Source organism: Nerophis lumbriciformis, linkage group LG24 (genome assembly GCF_033978685.3).
Source record: "Nerophis lumbriciformis linkage group LG24, RoL_Nlum_v2.1, whole genome shotgun sequence".
Taxonomy (NCBI): domain Eukaryota; kingdom Metazoa; phylum Chordata; class Actinopteri; order Syngnathiformes; family Syngnathidae; genus Nerophis; species Nerophis lumbriciformis.
The window spans coordinates 4,981,827-5,001,313 of record NC_084571.2 but is presented as its reverse complement, the minus strand read 5'-3'; the positions used below and the strand labels follow the sequence as shown (position 1 = coordinate 5,001,313).

General features: G+C 41.8%; 1 protein-coding gene across 1 annotated transcript in view; it reads right to left on the bottom strand.

Moving 5' to 3' along the window:
* The window catches only part of syt3 (synaptotagmin III), a 170,069-nt gene extending 159,342 nt beyond the window's left edge, over positions 1 to 10,727 (bottom strand). Inside the window, exon 1 of the mRNA XM_061981388.1 lies at positions 10,614 to 10,727. The gene's annotated coding sequence lies outside the window, so the exon portion shown is untranslated. The remainder of the gene's footprint in view (positions 1 to 10,613) is intronic.
* Positions 10,728 to 19,487: the final 8,760 nt, after the last annotated feature.

Here is a 19,487-nt window from a genome sequence, read left to right as displayed (position 1 = left end):
TTAATGTCCTTGCGTATTACCTTAGATTGGTAGACAACTGATGTTTGTAAGCATGCGAATGCTCCCATTAAAATCTCCTGACGATTGAGGGTACCCCCCTCATGAAACAGGCCTGTAGAGATGAAATAGTCTTGTGATTTTTTTTCCCCCACACATACATATATTGCGCTCTACTACGGTATCGAGCACTATTTTTTGGATAACCTTATTAAGACATATATATATATATATATATATATATATATATATATATATATATATATATATATATATATATATTCCGAACGCGATGATGTCACGTTATCGATGGGAAAATGCATTTTTAGACAATATGATTTGCCTGAGCGGCTAGGAGACACCTAGAGTAATGAGCATACTTTACAACCCTCCCGATTTACCCGGGAGACTCACGAATTTCAATGCCCCTCCCGAAAATCTCCCGGAGCAACCATTCTCCCGAATTCTCCCGATTTCCACCCGGACAACAATATTGGAGGCGTGCCTTAAAGGCACTGCCTTTAGCGTCCTCTCTCACCTGAAACCTTCACCCCTTACAGCCGCTTGCTGTCCAGGCGTCCGCTTTTCCTCCATATAAACAGCGTGCCGGCCCAGTCACATAATAATGTAGCGTCGGACGGGTTAAACAATGGTCTTTACTCAAAGATGTCAAGAAACACTGACACGTTGTATGATCTTTTAACTAGTTTAATGATAACGTTAATTTGAAGCACACACACAAGTGAATGCAAAGCAAGTATCAGGAATCAGAAGAAATCAGGGCTGCATGGGATTCTGGGTATTTGTTCTGTTGTGTTTATGTTGTGTTAAGGTGCAGATGTTCTCCCGAAATGTGTTTGTCATTCTTGTTTGGTTTTGGTTCAAAGTGTGGCGCGTTATTAGTAAGAGTGTTAAAGTTGTTTTATATGGCCACCGTCAGTGTAACCTGTGTGGCTGTTGACCAAGTATGCCTTGCTGTCACTTACGTGTACGAGCAGAAGATTCATATAACAAGAGGCTGGGCTGGCACGCTGTTTATACAGATTGTAGAGGGCGCTAAATGCTGTACCATCATGGTACACCCTTATTATTATTGTAAAGGTGAAAATCGGAGAATATCAATCCCGGGAGATTTCTGCGAGAGGCACTGAAATCCGGAAGTCTCCCGGGAAAATCGAGGGGGTCGGCAAGTATGCAGCTGAGCCGCGTCAGAGTGATCAAAGAGCCGCATGCGGCTCCGGAGCCGCGGGTTGCCGACACCTGCACTAACTCAAGGTGGTCCAAAGTGCGACCCTTAGCTAATTTCTTAACGGTCCGCGGCACAATTGTTAGCATTCTTATATTGGATTGACAGATTTTTATGTTGCAAATTTTGCAGGTATACATCTCAGTGTCAAAAATTTAGTTACTTGACAAATGCTACCTGTTAGCATGCTAACCTTAGTAGGTTAGCTCTTTTGGCAATGTTTTTAGGTATACACCAGAGTCAGTATGCTAACATTACCATGCTAGCAGGTATACATAAGAGGGTATTATATTTTGGTGCTTGATGCATGTTAGTAAATTAGTGAACAAGTGAATGCAAAGCAAGTATGGTTAACAGCCATACATGTCACGCTGACGGTGGCTGTATAAACAACTTTAACACTGTTACTAATATGCGCCACACTGTCAACCCACACCAAACAAGAATGACAAACACATTTCGGGAGAACATCCGCACCGTAACACAACAGAACAAATACTCAGAACCCCTTGCAGCACTAACTCTTCCGGGACGCTACAATAACATCTACGGCTTTTGGAGCTCAGTGCACAACTGCACACACAACAAGGAGGACACGAAGCAGAAGAACGAAGAAGAGACATGGCGACGAAGAGTAAGAAGAAGAAATACGCTTGCAAGTTCCAAAATGATTGGAAAAAAGAATTTCATTTCATCCAGGACAGCTCGAAGGGGAAGGGGTATGCTGCCTGCACCTCAACCCCGCCCCCAAACCCCGCCCCCAAACCCCGCCTGCCGCCCGAGTGCAGCTGGGATATGAGAGACAAGCGGTAGAAAATGGATGGATAAATGGATGGGTTTTAATATGTTTTCTGTACAAACCTTCCTAATTGTTAGAAATCCCACTGTTTGTATTAAACAAACTGAAGAGGGTATGACGGCGTGGCGAAGTTGGTAGAGTGGCCGTGCCAGCAATCGGAGTGTTGCTGGTTACTGGGGTTCAATCCCCACCTTCTACCATCCTAGTCACGTCCGTTGTGTCCTTGGGCAAGACACTTCACCCCTTGCTCCTGATGGCTGCTGGTTAGCGCCTTGCATGGCAGCTCCCGCCATCAGTGTGTGAATGTGTGTGTGAATGGGTGAATGTGGTAATACTGTCAAAGCGCTTTGAGTACCTTGAAGGTAGAAAAGCGCTATACAAGTATAACCCATTTATTATTTATTTGGCAAGTACCGTTTGGTCCTACTAATTTAGGCACTAATTTTGTCCACCAAAGGTTTTATGCTGTGCGTGAATGCACAAAGGTGAGCTTTGTTGATGTTATTGACTCGGAGTGCTAATCAGCAAAATTTGGTCAGTGCATGACTGCAATCGATGCTAACATGCTATTTAGGCTAGCTGTATGTATATATTGCATCATTAAACCTCGTTTGTTGGTATATTTGAGCTAATTTAATTTCCTTTTGTTATATTTGCATGTCTCATGACATATCTGTATGTAATATTGGCTGCATTTGTGATAGTTCCTTGTGTGCCATGTTGTTCAAGACCACAGTAACCGTTAATCTGTGATAAATCCATTTGAAGAAGACAGCCTGCCATTTCCTTTAACTTGGACACACACATCTTTTATACCTTTGGCCATTCTGAGCCAGTAATTTCCAGGAGTTATCTCACCCTCTGAGACACTTACGTCATGTGTTGCCTTCATTATAAGACTTATGTAAGGCTTATATTTTTTTGCGGCTCCAGACAGATTTGATTTTTGTATTTTTGGTCCAATATGACTCTTTGAACATTTTGGGTTGCCGACCCCTGCCTTATCTAAATATGAACAACTTATATTTACTTAAACCTTCAAACACGGTGGATGAAGAGGAAACACAGATGCTATTGCTTGCCATGCAGAACGTATAAAACACATGAAAATGTTTAATTTACACTACAGCTGTACTTCTCATATAGCGTTGTTTTTCATTCTTGAACGATACACATGCCTCTAGCTAGGTGGCAGCACTGTTCAAATTATCAACAGGAACAATAGATGTACTACAGATATCTTTTAAAGTTTTAGAATCATTAGATCGGTACTTCTTATATAGTAGGGTGGACATAAGGTGTCAGGGAGGCGTGAGAAAACTATCTTCGGCTGGGTGCCAACAACTCATAGAGTGTTTTTTTACTGATAAGTACATTTTAGATTCTCAATCATATTTCAATTTAAGAGGGGCGAGAAAGTTACAGTAACAGTAACATAATATTTACACGTCCAACAATACATTGTAGATAGCTGATTCAGTGCAACTAAAATTGTCAGAAGAGCTAATAACATATAATACAGAAGCTTATATTGTTTACATTCTGAGCAGACATGTTTGAAGCCAACTCCAAGTAGGAAATCCGAGCTCACCATGAGATAACTGGGTGATGAAGTATATAAACATTTACTTCCAAGTTTACATGTCTTCCATTCATCCATTTTCTACCGCTTGTCCTTTTGATATATTTAATACACATTTATTTATCCAGGGAAAGGAATTTGAGAACAGGTTTTATTTTGCAATGCAAACCTAGCAAAGAGGCAGCATTTATATGTTTGAGATGTTGAAGTGTGATGATAATCTCTCATCGGCTCTCATTTACCAACAAAAAATTCTAATAATAATAATAATACGTTTGATTTATTTACAGTGACAACTCAGAAGCCATCATTTATTTACTCCCCATTCATGATGTTGGTAAGCTACACTTGTAGCCACAGCTGCCTTGAGATAGGCTGAGTAAAACTGTTGCACCCGTACCACCGCTCTACCTTTTGAGCCACACCGCCCTAAAAATAGCTAGATTGCTCTCAATAGTGCACAAATGCCCTTAACGTACGGGGACATAAACCAATGGTTAAGATTGACAAGAAGACTTTGTTTTTCTGTCTGTAATTATAATTATTACTAGTATTAGTTTTAATTAAATAAAACAGTACAGTAAGGGGTAAATGGGTTATACTTGCATAGCTCTTTTCTACCTTCAAGGTACTCAAAGCGCTTTGACACTATTTCCACATTCACCCATTCACACACACATTCACACACTGATGGCGGGAGCTGCCATGCAAGGCCCTAACCATGACCCATCAGGAGCAAGGGTGAAGTGTCTTGCTCAAGAACACAACGGACAGTAGAAGGTGGGGATTGAACCAGGAACCCTCAGGTCGCTGGCACGGCCACTCTCCCAACCGCGCCACGCCGTCCCCGAATAGTAATTTGACAATGAGCTCTGGGTACCGTTCACATTTGAAACGATAGGCTACCAGTTCCCGGCGCCTGGGAATCAATACATGTACTCAACAGTACAGATTTTCATTATTTTTGTGTGTGTTAATAAATAATTGTTTTTGATAAGAAAATCATTTTCATTGCGACAGTTAAAAGTGAGCTGATTATAATAACTGCCGTCCAGTTGTCTTGTTTTATTATCACATTTACATTGCAAGTCAGTAGTGTATAGATTATCGTGTGTTGGCTAGTCAGTTCAGTCTTTGCTGAATATACTCTTTTGTTGCGCCCTAAAAAGTATTAATACTTTTAAGTATTGTACTTATTACACACAATTGATGTTTGATTCTAACGTGCATTTTAGTTGTAGTTTTCATTAACAAATTTGTAAGTAGTAAAATCGCCATGTAAAATCACTGATACTATTAAGTAGCATGTCAATAGCAAAGCCAATGTATATTAGCATTAAAGCTAGTGCATTTTTAGGAAAGTGGATTCTTACTTTACTTACGTTGAAGCGTTTTTTGAGTCAGTTTCTTTGTTGGCATTGAAAATTGCAACATTACCTAGAGGTAGTTTGGCTGAGACCGCTCTCAGTGCTGCTGGAGTGATCACCAAATGCCGAAGTGCTTTTTCATCCCTTTATGTGAATCGGTGCCCGGCAGTACTGTAAAAAGTACTGGTTTTGGTACCCAATCCGAGCTCTGAGTATGTACTTTTACTGCCAGAGTCTACTAGGGTTGTCCCGATACCAATATTATTGTACCAGCACCAAAATGTATGTCGATACTTTTCAAAATAAAGGGTACCACAAAAACATTTCATTGTTGGCTTTATTTTAACAGAGAAGCTTATGATACATTAAACATAGTTTCTCATTGCAATCAAATACTAATTTTGGCATTAATAAGATAGTAAATATACCAGACAACTTCTCTTATAGCAGTAAGTAAGCATACAGCTTAAAAAGGCTCCTAATTTTACATATGCAGTAACATATTGTGTCATTTCTCACTGTATTATTTTGTCAAAATTATGGGGGACAAGCGGTGGAAAATTGATTATTAATCTACTTCTTCATTTATCTGCTTACATTCTGTTTTAACACGTTCCATCTACACGTCTGTTAAAATATAGTAATCACTTATTCTTCTATTGTTGGATACTTTACATAATACGTTTTGGATGATACTACAAATGTTGGTATCAATCCAATACCAAGTTGTTACAGGGTGTGGAGAATGCATATATGTTTAAGAGTTATTTCTTTATTCATAGCCATGTTTAGATCAACTAGTACTTTTCCTTTGTATATTCTACCAGTTTCTCTCTGTCTTCATAGGTCTGTTTATTGTCTTAGACATTGGAATGTGAATACAACCCCTCTTTCTTGCCTTATCAGTGTTGCGAGAGGGAGAGGTGGGGGCTTTCTTTGTGTGTAAGGAGTTGGCTCTTCCGTTTGAGTGGGAGATCAACTCTAGTAGCCGATATGAATGTATTGGTGTGGGCTGATCTCCTGAAATTTCAGTAAAACTTGATAATATTCCTATTCTGTCTTGATGTCCTTCTTACTCAGCATATATGTCATCGAAAGAACTTGGGATTGACCAGTAACTTAGATTCCCTGGGAGAAAGAGCTGGTCGACGCAACAAGGGTCATACATTGGTCATAGTTAAAGTTCTCCTGTGTCCAGGGACGTATTTCATAGCTTTATAAACAATAAAAAAGAAAAAGACTGACATAAAACATTGACGTAATCATTTTAGTATCGACTATGTACTCTGGATTGTTACGGTCGATGTCTGTGTAGACCCATCCATGGCATTTGTTTACATTCAGGAGCGCTAGCTTGCTGTTAGCAGTTAGTAGCTATTGCATCCTCCTATAGTGTGCAGTGAAGCATATTTAGCTATTCCTCATCCTGCAGGGATGTTACTTGTAAGAAACGTTTATTTGTCACCATGGAGGCAAGGATTAGTAATTTTGAAGTAGCTAAAACACTACCGACGTTAGCTGCCAGCTAGCTAACGGCTAACAAGAGCAAGAGGTGCTGTTTATAGCTTCAACTTTACAGTTAGTTTTTAAGCCAAAATGCGTCCATTCTTCCTTTTATATCTCCACATTGTTTTTGTGTGCGTTGCCGAACATGCGCCTCAGCTCGTTTCGCCAGCAATGTCACGTCGTAACGACAGCATTGCGAAAAAAGCAATAAAAAAAAAAGGATTCAAGCATAACTCCTAAACCAAACATACCATATGTCTAATAATGCCTGTATTAATGTATCTTTGAGAGTTTTACTAGAAACATGTGCTTTTGTAAGATTTGCAAAAAGAAAAAAAAGGTTTTTACTCAATATGACAATAATGTTCTTAGAATCCTGAGATAATGCGAGAAAAGCAACAAAACAATTATTCAAGCATAACTCCTAAACCAAACATACAAGATGTCTAATAACGCCTATATTAATGTATCTTTGAGAGTTTTACTAGAAACGTGCTTTTTTTTGCAAAAAGAAAAAAATGTTTTTACTCAATATGACAATAATGTTCTTAGAATCCTGAGATAATGCGAAAAAAGCAATAAAAAAAATTACCCAAGCATAACTCCTAAACCTGTCACGATGGGGGGGGGGGGTCGCAGCTTGCTGCGCGGTTGTTCTTTCAAGATGCAAAGACGGCTCCGGACGAAGGCGTAAAGGTAGGATTGGATTTATTAACATAAATCACTCAACTACCAAAAACACAAACAACACAACAACAAAAAAGGCAAGCGTGCCTAAAACACATGAAACTACTAGTTAGCAGAAGCTATGGCATAGAACATGAACACTTACTTGGTCAGAACGTGACGTAAACAATGAAGCCAGGCCGACTGACTGGCAAAGGCAACTTAAATAATGCCTCTGATTAGTGTTTGGGAAGCAGGTGAGCGGGCGAGCACTAATCAGAGACAGGTGAACACAATAAGTCGCCACGGTGACAAAAGCAAACAAGGAGGCCTAAACGGGAACTAAAGAAGTCCAAAACTAACAGAACATAACTAAACAAAACATGATCCAGACCACGGATCATGACAAAACCAAACATACAAGATATCTAATAATGCCTATATTAATGTATATTTGTGAATTTTACTAGAAACATGTGCTTTTGTAAGGTTTGCAAACACAAAAATTTGTTTTTTTTTTACTTAATATAACATCATTGTTCTTAGAATCCTAAGATATTTTAGGATTCTAGGAACATTACTGTCATATTGAGTAAAAAACAAATGTCATATTGAGTAAAAAAAACAAATGTCATATTGAGTGTGACAGTTATACTTTCATATTAAGTAAAAAAAAAAAATTTTTGTATTTGCAAACCTTACAAAGGCACCTGATTCTAATAAAACTCACAAAGATGCATTGATACAGGCATTATTAGACATAGTGCATGTTTGGTTTTGGAGTTATGCTTATATAACTTTCATATTTAGTATGACAGTTATACTGTCATATTGAGTAAGAAAACAAATGTTTGTGTTTGCAAACCTTACAAAAGCACATTTTTCTAGTAAAACTCACAAAGATACATTATTTCGGGCATTATTAGACATATTGTTTGTTTGATTTAGGAGTTATGTTTGAATAATTTTTTATTGTTTTTTTCCACATTGCAGCGACGTGTCTGGATATTTTTTTTAAAAAATTACCGGTATTTTTCAAAAGCAGTATAGCCCCGTTTTTAATTCGTTAGGCGGGGTACACCCTGGACAAGTCGCCACCTCATCGCAGGGCCAACACAGATAGACAGACAACATTCACACACTAGGGCCAATTTAGTGTTGCCAATCAACCTATCCCCAGGTGCATGTCTTTGGAGGTGGGAGGAAGCCGGAGTACCCGGAGGGAACCCACGCAGTCACGGGGAGAACATGCCGATTGTAGCTGAGATAGGCTCCAGCGCCCCCCGCGACCCCGAAGGGAATAAGCGGTAGAAAATGGATGGATGGATGGATGGATAGTACTGCGGTACTTTACTAGTACCTGTATAGCGTACAACCCTATTGTCTACTTTTAAATGCGTGTGGTGTAAAACGAGTAAAACGTCAATACAGTATTTATTTTCCATGTGCTTTTTGAGGTCAAGGTCACAAGGAACACTTAAAATATTGATAGCAAATTCATAAAAGTCGATTCCATGGATTCGAAGAAAAAAATAAGTCGCAACTTTATGAAAAAGCTGCCTTGGAATCAGACATTTTAGGGGGGAAAGCCCGCTGTCGAATGAATTCCTTCCTGGTTGATATTATAATAACAAAGTAATCAAAAGGCTAGCTATATGTACATATTGCATCATTATGCCTCGTTTGTAGGTATACTTGAGGTCATTTAGTTTCCTTTAAAGGGGAACATTATCACAATTTCAGAAGGATTAAAACCATTAAAAATCAGTTCCCAGTGGCTTATTTTATTTTTCGAAGTTTTTAAAAAAATTTTACCCATCACGCAATATCCCTAAAAAAAGCTTCAAAGTGCCTGATTTTAACCATCGTTATATACACCCGTCCATTTTCCTGTGACGTCACACAGTGATGCCAACACAAACAAACATGGCGCATAGAACAGCAAGCTATAGCGACATTAGCTCGGATTCAGACTCGGATTTCAGCGGCTTAAGCGATTCAACCGATTACGCATGTATTGAAACGGATGGTTGTAGTGTGGAGGCAGGTAGCGAAAATGAAATTGAAGAAGGGACGGCGTGGCGCAGTGGAAGAGTGGCCATACGCGACCCGAGGGTCCCTGGTTCAATCCCCACCTAGTACCAACTTCGTCATGTCCGTTGTGTCCTGAGCAAGACACTTCACCCTTGCTCCTGATGGGTGCTGGTTAGCGCCTTGCATGGCAGCTCCCTCCATCAGTGTGTGAATGTGTGTGTGAATGGGTAAATGTGGAAGTAGTGTCAAAGCGCTTTGAGTACCTTGAAGGTAGAAAAGCGCTATACAAGTACAACCCATTTATCATTTATTATTTAAGAAGAAACTGAAGCTATTGAGCCATATCGGTTTGAACCGTATGTAAGCGAAACCGACGAAAACGACACGACAGCCAGCGACACGGGAGAAAGCGAGGACGAATTCGGCGATCGCCTTCTAACCAACGATTGGTATGTGTTTGTTTGGCATTAAAGGAAACTAACAACTATGAACTAGGTTTACAGCATATGAAATACATTTGGCAACAACATGCACTTTGAGAGTGCAGACAGCCCAATTTTCATCAATTAATATATTCTGTAGACATACCCTCATGTCAAACGTAACATTTATGAAGGATTATTATAAATGAGCGATTATTGGAAACGGAGATGAACCACATAAGACATAAGATTACTAAAACAATGTCTGCTCGCTGTTGTTGTTGATGTGGATCATTTGTTTACGGCCAAGGATGCTAATCCACTGGTTACGCCTGATCTGCTTTCTACTGCTTCTGTCTGCCAGTCATCTTTTATTCTGAAAGCACGTTTCACGTGTCTTAACTTGACTGACAGGCGTAGAGGTCACTTACTCCGTTTTAGGCCGCAGCCTGGCGGGTAGAAAGGTGGCGTCAACGGCGTCTTCTCGCCGGTTCTTTTTTTTTTTTTTTTTTTTTTTTGGGACAATATTAATGTCTGCCGACCGGACGTAATCGCCCTGCCGGCTCTCGGCCCGCTGCTCGCCTCCGTTTAACGGGTCCCGTAATAGCCGCCGCCGGACGTAAATAACGCCGAGCGCTCTCGCCTGCGTGGATCTGCCATGTTCTCGCAGAGGAGCTCGAGTGGGATCTCCTGAGGTGTTTCTGCGTGAATTAGGGTAAAGGGGCGTGGTCGTGAGGGGTGCAAGGCAAATGGGGGGAGGGGGGCCATGTCTGTCGGTCGTTACGTCCGATAAGCAAAAGTTGTCATCATCATCATCATCGTGGGCAGAGTGCACGCGCACAGCAATATGGACGCCACGCGTTAAAACATTCATGCCAGCCAGCCAGCGCGCGCACACACACAGAAACGCCGCGTGAATTTGCACCGTGCACACGACGCGCAGGAAAACAAACACACACACACACACAAAAAAAAGAGGTGAGAGTCTTCTTACCTTGGACGCCGTGCAGAAATCCTCCCGCTTATTGGCAAGGTCCTGGTTCCGGTTCTGCTCTCCCCGTCCTAGACGTCCTAGAAGGAATAAAGGAGCATCCCGCGCGCCCCCATCTACTTCCCACCCCCCCTCCTCCTCCTCCTCCTCACGCACGCGCCTCTGCCTCCATAGAGATGCGGTGTGGCGCGCTCACGGAGACACAAATGATGGCGGCCCTCCTGTTTGCTGTCTCCGCTAATGTTTCTGCCCTCCTTGTGTGCTCTCTCGATCGCAGCTCCCTCACTCCCTTCCCTATTTCCTTCCTTCCTCTCTCCTCCCTCCTTGTCTCCCTCTCCTGGATGCTCGCTCTCAGCTTCCCTCCCTGTGCTCGGAATACTAATTCACTGCCTCCCTCTCCTCCGCTAAAGACACGCTGATCTATGCGAGGGGTGTGTGTGTGTGTGTGTGTGTGTGTGTGTGTGTGTGTGTGTGTGTGTGATGGCCTCCCAGCCCAGAGGGGACATGCTCCTCCTATATGATCTCCTCAGTGCTATTAGTCATGTGATTAGTTAATAACACCTCTAATACCCCTGCAGGGGTCCCTGGAGATGTGATGGCGGCCCCTCACGTGGAGGAAGAGGCCCCCCCTCCCCCAGACTTGTTGGAGTTGTGATGTTCCAATTAGAGATGCGCGGATAGGCAATTTATCTCATCCGCAACCGCGTCAGAAAGTCGTCAACCATCCGCCATCCACCCGATGTAACGTTTGATCAGAACTGCACCCGCCCGCCATCCGCCCGTTGTTATATATCTAATATTAATTAAAAAAAAAAAAAAAAGGGTGAAAACTACGCGAATTGCACCTTGTGCAGACAAGATTTTTCGATCGGACACGGAGGAATTAGCGATGTAAAAGACCACGTTGGGACAAAAAAACACAAGTCTAATGCCGTTGCTAGCGATACAAGTGGAAAACTTTCAACGTTTTTCGTCGCCCAAACAGATTCTTTGGATGTGATAAATGCCGAAGTTTTATTTACGGAGGCAATAATTGAGCATGGACTTCCAATTGCACTGGCTGATCACATGGGACAGTTAATAATGTAATGCAACCTTTAAAAATCATTACGCGGTGATCGCGATCCCAAAAATAAACTTTTCTTGCATGATAATGTCCAGAAAAATTCGCTTTATATTACTATAGAGTCCTTTTAACGAATGAGTTTGATGGTTTATCCATCCATCCATCCATTTTCTACCGCTTATTCCCTTTGGGGTCGCGGGGGGCGCTGGAGCCTATCTCAGCTACAATCACAAACCTTAAATGAAATTCCATGGCCACTGTCCTGCTCTCTATATCAACCAGGGTGAGCCCCACCCCTTTCGTGAGCGCACTGAGCGCGGAGTGACCCCTTTTACGCGCCCCCGGCAACAGGGGTGGCAAGCAGGTAAGCTGCGCGGGCGGAGCGCGCGGAGTGACCCATGTTACGAGCCCCCGGCCACGGGGGTGGCGGGCAGGTAAGCTGCTTACCTGCTGCGCGTGACGCCGGCCGCGGCGAAAGCGGACGAGGCGGGGTGTCGGTGCGGTGGGCGCGGTAGTGACCCTGGACGTGCGTCAGGCCCTTCTCGCGGATCGCCTCAGTTACGGCTCCCGGTGGGGCCCTCTCGGGGGAAGGGGCCTCGGTCCCGGACCCCGGCGAGGCGTCCCTTCTCCCTCCGTAAAAGTGTCCATCTCTTTTCTTTTTTTTTCTTCTGTTGTGGCATATGCAGCAGGTGCCTGCTCGTTTTTCGTATGTGGGTAACAACATTTAACTATGTATATATATTTCCCAATTGGTTTAACTGCCACCCGCAAAAAAAATAAAATAAAATAAAATAAAAAAAATATCTAATTAATCCGCCCGACCCGACCCGCGAGCGGATAAAATCTTATTTTTTTTAATTTCATCCGCCCGATCCGCGGATAATCCGCGGACTCCGCGGTTGTGTCCGCAAACCGCGCATCTCTAGTTCCAATGCTCCACATGCAGGCATGATAACGAGGTCTCTCGTGTTTTGCGTCCCGTCCCCCCCGAAAAAGGCGTCCCTGGCGGCTGCGATGGCGTTCCTGGAGAGAACCTAATTTGATTTGTTGATCAGGCGGCGAGAAAATGTAATTGGAATGTCAGCGAGATGTCCGTCTCTGTGACATACGGCATCCATCAGGAGGGAATCTCGTCAAAGTTATCAGACAAAGTGATTAGATGGCAGAAGGGGGGTAAAGGGTGGGGGGGGATGTTGTGGCCCGCCTCGGGTTTGGGCCCGGCGCCAACGCTCGGTGGTTATGTAACGGCGGGAGAAGTCGTTTGCTTTCCCCCCCGAAGACGTCGCCTGCAGGCGGGCACGGCGCCATGATGGAGCGTGCGTTTCTGGTCGCAACATTAGTTCCACGTCCAACCCCACGCCTCCACAAATACGCACAAGGCCTAACTTTATTCACTGAGGAAAGTCAACATAAGTGTGGAAAAAACCCTTTCAAATATCTCAGATCATTTCCGCTTTTCACTAGAAACTAACCTGTCTCACGGCGGTCTAAACCAGGGGTCGGAAACCCGCGGCTCTTTAGCGCCGCCCTAGTGGCTCTCTTGAGCTTTTTCAAACATGTATGAAAAATGGAAAAAGATGAGGAACATTTTTTTTTGTTTGTTTTAATATGGTTTCCGTAGGAGGACAAACATGACGCAAACCTCCCTAATTGTTATAAAACACACTGTTTATATTAAACATGCCTCACTGATTCGAGTATTTGGCGAGCGCCGTTTTGTCCTACTAATTTTGGCGGTCCTTGAACTCACCGTAGTTTGTTTACATGTATAACTTTCTCCGACTTTCTAGGACGTGTTTTATGCCACTTCTTTTTCTGTCTCATTTTGTCCACCAAACTTTTAACGTTGTGCATGAATGCACAAAGGTGAGTTTTGTCGATGTTATTGACTTGTGTGGAGTGCTAATCAGACATATTTGGTCACTGCATGACTGCAAGCTAATCGATGCTAACATGCTATTTAGGCTAGCTATATGTACATATTGCATCATTATGCCTCGTTTGTAGGTATACTTGAGGTCATTTAGTTTCCTTTAAAGGGGAACATTATCACAATTTCAGAAGGATTAAAACCATTAAAAATCAGTTCCCAGTGGCTTATTTTATTTTTCAAAGTTTTTTTCAAAATTTTACCCATCACGCAATATCCCTAAAAAAAGCTTCAAAGTGCCTGATTTTAACCATCGTTATATACACCCGTCCATTTTCCTGTGACGTCACATAGTGATGCCAACACAAACAAACATGGCGCATAGAACAGCAAGCTATAGCGACATTAGCTCGGATTCAGACTCGGATTTCAGCGGCTTAAGCGATTCAACCGATTACGCATGTATTGAAACGGATGGTTGTAGTGTGGAGGCAGGTAGCGAAAATGAAATTGAAGAAGAAACTGAAGCTATTGAACCATATCGGTTTGAACCGTATGGAAGCGAAACCGACGAAAACGACACGACAGCCAGCGACACGGGAGAAAGCGAGGATGAATTCGGCGATCGCCTTCTAACCAACGATTGGTATGTGTTTGTTTGGCATTAAAGGAAACTAACAACTATGAACTAGGTTTACAGCATATGAAATACATTTGGCAACAACATGCACTTTGAGAGTGCAGACAGCCCAATTTTCATCAATTAATATATTCTGTAGACATACCCTCATGTCAGCAGGCCAGGGAAGCTAGGGTCGATATTCTTCTCTTGATCATCTTCGGTGGCATAAGGGACGGTGTGAGCCAAGACATCCAGGGGGTTTAGCTCGCTCGTCTGCGGGAACAAACTGCCGCCATTGCTTGCCGTGCTACCGAGGTCCTTTGTCCCTGAATTGCTCACACACTCCAGTAGATTCAATGGGGGTCTGGCGGCAGATTTCTTTGACTTTATCGTTGGAAATGCATCTGCTTTGAGTGTCGCAGGATATCCACACATTTTTGCCATCTCTGTCGTAGCATAGCTTTCGTCGGTAAAGTGTGCGGAGCAAACGTACAATTTCTTGCCACTTTCGCATCTTTGGGCCACTGGTGCAACTTGAATCCGTCCCTGTTCGTGTCGTTACACCCTCCGACAACACACCGACGAGGCAGGATGTCTCCAAGGTACGGAAAACAGTCGAAAAAACGGAAAATAACAGAGGTGATTTGACTAGGTGTTTGTGATGTGTTTGAGAAAATGGCGGATTGCTTCCCGATGTGACGTCACGTTGTGACGTCATCGCTCCGAGAGCGAATAATAGAAAGGCGTTTAATTCGCCAAAATTCACCCATTTAGAGTTCGGAAATCGGTTAAAAAAATATATGGTCTTTTTTCTGCAACATCAAGGTATATATTGACGCTTACATAGGTCTGGTGATAATGTTCCCCTTTAAACATGCCTCACTGATTCGAGTATTTGACGAGCGCCGTTTTGTCCTACTAATTTTGGCGGTCCTTGAACTCACCGTTGTTTGTTTACATGTATAACTTTCTCCGACTTTCTAGGACGTGTTTTATGCCACTTCTTTTTCTGTCTCATTTTGTCCACCAAACTTTTAACGTTGTGCATGAATGCACAAAGGTGAGTTTTGTCGATGTTATTGACTTGTGTGGAGTACTAATCAGACATATTTGGTCACTGCATGACTGCAAGCTAATCGATGCTAACATGCTATTTAGGCTAGCTATATGTACATATTGCATCATTATGCCTCGTTTGTAGCTATATTTGAGCTCATTTAGTTTCCTTTAAGTCATCTTAATTCAATTTATATCTCATGACAGACAATTGGTATGTAATATGGCTAGGTTAAGGTTATGGTTAAGATATATATATATATATATAAGAAATACTTGACTTTCAGTGAATTCTAGCTATATATATTTTTTATTACACACACATACATATATATATATATATATACATATATATATATATATATATATATATATATATATATATATATATATATATATATATATATATATAAATAAAAGAAATACTTGAATTTCAGTGTTCATTTATTTACACATATACACACACATAACACTCATCTACTCATTGTTGAGTTAAGGGTTGAATTGTCCATCCTTGTTCTATTCTCTGTCACTATTTCAGAACAGACACATTATACAAATATACATTATAAAATCAATAAGAAAACGGGAGCTCTAATTTGGGAGTCTGAATTAGGATCAGAAGTTCCTATATAAACATTGCACACTCACGTCACATCATTGATTACTGCAGCTGTGCACTGGATTCATTCACAAATACAAACTACAACTCACAAACACTTTAGAGTTAGGCTCCACCATCAGAATGTGTACTTAAACTTATAAAGATCACATGGATATTCTTCAGTGAGTTGATTCACCAAAACTAACCTGTTATACAGGAGGAAAAAGCACACAGGACGTTTCAATTGTTCACAGACTGGTCGCTCTCATCAGAATGACAAGACACTTCCGGTCTGCAGGTGATAGCATTCAATTGGGAAGAAACGCCCTATTGCCCCCTACTGACCAATGTGAATACTGATAAATGTGTAATGACAGCTCCAAAAACGAATTCAAACCACAAAATAAAATAAATAAATCAACACAACAATGTGACACATTAGGGGTGGGTCACATATGCATGTACAGTAGATGGCAGTATTGTCCTGTTTAAAAGTGTCACAACATTGCTGTTTACGGCAGATGAACTGCTTTACGGTAGACGAAAATTTGACTGCTGTTGTGTGTTGTTACCGCGCTGGGAGGACGTTAATGAAACTGCCTAACAGTAAACCCACATAAGAAACCAAGAACTCACCCTCGATCATTAGCTGTTTAAATTGTGGGAAAGCGGACGTGTGAACAGGCTGTCAACACGTCACTCAGGTCCACATGGAGCTGAAGGGGGCGTGGCCTCCAGCTCGGCCTGAATTTCGGGAGATTTTCGGGAGAAAATTTGTCCCGGGATGTTTTCGAGAGAGGCGCTGAATTTCGGGAGTCTCCCGGAAAATCCGGGAGGGTTGGCAAGTATGCACTCAATATGACAGTTATTTAAACATAACTTATAAACCAAACATGCAAAATGGCTAATAATGCCTGACATAATGTGTATTTGTGAGTTTTACTAGAAACATATGCTTTTGTGAGGTTTGCAAACACAGACTAAAACGCTTGGAAATATGTCGGTAAAAGCCCCCAGGAGGAGTTCGTCAAAATACAACCCCTGGTTTTGACCCAAAATGGCAGGTCCAAACCAAAATGGCCAACTTCCTATCGGTCTGACTTTTCTGGCGACGATCGGGGAAGATAGTAGCTTGAAGTGAATTGTGAGTGACTCAAAGCGCTTTACATAGTGAAAACCCAATATCTAAGTTACATTTAAACCAGTGTGGGTGGCACTGGGAGCAGGTGGGTAAAGTGTCTTGCCCAAGGACACAACGGCAGTGACTAGGATGGCGGAAGCGGGGATCGAACCTGCAACCCTCAAGTTGATGGCACGGCCACTCTACCAACCGAGCTATACCGCCCCCAGCTTGAGCTGTCATTGAACATTACGTTCGTTGTACTGCAGTAGAGGAGGCAAAACATTGTACTTAAAAGGAGCCATATGTAATAATGTGGCCAGAAATGGTACTGCAATCAAAAAAGCAATACAAATGTATTCAAACTCCTAAACCAAACATGCAAAATGTCTAATAATGCATCTTTGTGAGTTTTACAAGGAACATGAGCTTTTGTAAGGTTTGCAAACAGAAAAAAAATTTTTTTACTCAATATGACAGTATAACTGTCATACTAAATATGAAAGTTATATAAACATAACTCCAAAACCAAACATGCAATATGTCTAATAATGCCTGTATCAATGTATCTTTGTGAGTTTCACTAGGATCTGGTGCTTTTGTAAGGTTTGCAAATACAAAAATTAGTTTTTTACTCAATATGACAGTAAAACTGTCACACTCATATGACAGTTATTTAAACAGAACTCCTAAACCAAACATGCAAAATGGCTAATAATGCCTGAAATAATGTATGTTTGTTAGTTTTACTAGAAACATATGCTTTTGTAAGGTTTGCAAACACAGACTAAAACGCTTGGAAATGTGTCGGTAAAAGTTCTTCAAAATACGACCCCTGGTTTTGACCCAAAATGGCAGTTCCAAACCAAAATGGCTAACTTCCAAAGGTCTGACTTTTCTGGCGACGATCGGGGAAGATAGTAGCTTGAGCTGTCATTGAATATCATGCTCGTTGTATTGCAGAAGAGGAGGCAAAACATTATACTTAAAAAGGAGCCATATGTAAAAATGTGGCCAGAAATGGTACTGCAATCACAGTCAAAATTCTGTAGTCCCCTCCCCCTGACTGAGGTTGACTGGGCGACTCCGAGGAACTTCAAACTTCCACTGCCTCTTACTGGGGGGTTTTAAAGTGCTGGGACCATAATAGTTATTGACGTTTTGTCAATAACAAATCTCTAACCAACACATTTTACCCAGAAATTAGGCTATTTTCAAGAAAAAGTACGCCATGCCTGCGAACAATATCACAACAAATGGCAATCATGTGATTATTGTCAGTAGTATCGGAAAACAAAGACTAAAACGAACTACAACCAACGCTAGCAATGGTTATACTGGTGAAAATAAGTAGAGCTTGCTTAGCAGCCTAATGTATGCCCAAAACTAAAGAGACATTTTACCAAGGTATGCCTATAGGCTACTGTTTCAAACATTTCAGATTGCCATATAACTTGGTACATGAGGTCCACAATCTGCAAACACGATGAGGAATTATTTTATCATGTTATTTGGCTGTCTCCATACGTTTCACATTGCCATGACAGCTGTGCTAATGTTGGAACCCATTTCCTCAGCGTACCAGCATATTGAGAACGAAATAGGCACTGACACTACCCATATCCACATAGGTTTTATTTGTCGAGAAGATATTCTGCCGTGTCAGTTGGAATACACATCGACATAGAGGCTAACGGGCATATATTTCCTCCGTTAGCCTATATGTCGATGCGTCATTGACCGGGCTAGCATGCTAAGCATTACAGTAGGAGCTGAGCACAACCACGCTAAGCATTTGTTGCACGAACATACTAGCTTTGTTAGACAAGATCATAGACTATTAGTAAACAATATACTTTACATACACGAAATGTCTATTTCCATTTATTACAAGTAATAAGAAAACGTAAATGCCTTACTTACCTATCAAGGAGGAAATTAGCAAGTTTGGCATCAGATGAAAAAAATATTCTCCGCCTTCAATCGTCTCCATCTTTCAAAGGCATCCCCGATACAAATCCTCGTTTTGTTCCTGGCTTTGTCATTATTGTGTAAAAGTAGACAGTTTTATGTCGTCCACAGCTCCTTTACCACATGGGGTCCCCCAGGGCTCAATCCTTGCCCCAATTTTATTTGCGCTTTACCTTCTCCCCCTTGGTTCTATTTTTAGGAAGTACAGTATTGCATTTCATTTTTATGCCGATGATTGCCAGATTTATTTTCCCATGGCACAAAATAACACGGTTCAACGTCTTATTGACTGCCTGCACGACATCAAAGTCTGGCTTTCAGCTAACTTCCTGAGCCTAAATGAAGATAAAACAGAAGTTATGTTGTTCGGTCCAAGTCGCTCTCCCTCCCCCAACGTTGACCTCGGCACTCTGACCCCGTATCTCAGCGACTGTGTCACAAACCTGGGGGTAAAGTTTGACTCAGATTTTAAATTCGAAAAACAAATCAGCAGCGTCGTTCAAAAAAGCTTTTATCAATTACGCCAAATAGCGAAAGTGAAACCGCTTCTATCAAGACATGATCTTGA